The 1,274-nt window shown below is 45.9% G+C and overlaps 1 pseudogene; it reads right to left on the bottom strand.

Annotated features, from left to right (window-relative positions):
• Positions 1-323: 323 nt before the first annotated feature.
• Positions 324-828, bottom strand: LOC122466978 (annotated as a pseudogene).
• Between the last annotated feature and the right edge of the window lie 446 nt (positions 829-1,274).

The following is a 1,274-nucleotide window of genomic DNA, read 5'->3' as shown; positions in this document are numbered from 1 at the left end:
ACATGGGAAAGGGGAGGAACAAGTGGAGAGTTGGGGTATCATTAAAAAATGTATTGCCCCCCAAAAAAAACTGAGGTGCCTGGGGGCAACTGGTCTACTTTAACCCAAGAGGAATCAGAAGATCAAAAGCAGTTTGGGAAGCCCAGAACTGTCAGGGAAGGAGGCAAGAGGTGGGGGCTGTTTGGCAACTGGGGTGAAGGGACTGCTCTCCCCCTGCTGGGATTCCACCAACCCCTCCAGTCTGGCAGGAAGAGGAAGGCTTACAATCCACCGAAGGTAGGTCTGGGGCTGCCAGATGCTCTAGGCAGGAGGCCAGAGGGGTCTCACAAAGGTGTGCCCTCCAGGGAGATGATGGCACTGCCCTCCTTCCCTTCAGCTACTCTGCCAGGGTACAGTGGTCCTTGACCTCACTGTAGTAGTTTGGTTGTAATTCATGCTTGACCCCTGTAAGCTTCTTGATGGTGTCCTTAGAGCTGGCATAGATCACTGTGCTTTTAACGGGTTCAGACTCAGGTGCCCAGAAGATAAATAGCAGGTCCTCCTTCTTGTTCTCCTTGGTCTCCTAGGTTACATCATAGTGGGCATAGTGGCAGTACTTATCTGGAGCATCTGCACAGAGGTGACATAGGGTTCGTCTTCTACAGTTTGGCCCAGATCACCTACCAGAATCTCCTTGCCCTTCTTCAGGATGATATTCTTGTCCTCATTCAGGCAGAAGAACATCAGCACCTTGCACTTCTTTACCTCCTCTGGGGTTGATGACTTACGTGCTTTCGTGTCATCGAATACTTTGATGATGCCATCAGAGATGGCCACACCAGAGGCCATGTTTCCAGATATGAAAGGTGAGGCAGAGCAAGGAGAGACAGAAAGGTGAGAGCTATTGTAGCTGCGGCCTTGATCCAACTGACGAAACCAAATCTTCAAATTCAAATTTTAAGTGGTCTTTAACATGGAATATGTTTATGTCTTTAGCTCATATGTAGATGTTTTTGTATTTCATTTGGGCACTTGCATAATATGGCAGTGGTCATACTGTGAATGAGAGGTTTGGAGACTTTCATGACTGTCTTGGTTATACCACTAGTTGGTGTGTCCTTAAGTGTGTAATTTAATCTTTATCTAAGATTCTTTGTCTTATCTCTTCCTCCTGAATTCCTCCTTTTCTTACATAATAAGCAATTATGGAAAGATCACCGTGTGCCAGTAACTTTTGTAAGCAATGTATTAATCCATTAGATACTTACAACAACCTTATGAAGGAGGTACTATAA

Source organism: Prionailurus bengalensis, chromosome A3 (genome assembly GCF_016509475.1).
Source record: "Prionailurus bengalensis isolate Pbe53 chromosome A3, Fcat_Pben_1.1_paternal_pri, whole genome shotgun sequence".
NCBI classification, from domain to species: domain Eukaryota; kingdom Metazoa; phylum Chordata; class Mammalia; order Carnivora; family Felidae; genus Prionailurus; species Prionailurus bengalensis.
The sequence above is the reverse complement of the archived record's forward strand: the minus strand, read 5'-3'. Positions and strand labels throughout refer to the sequence as shown.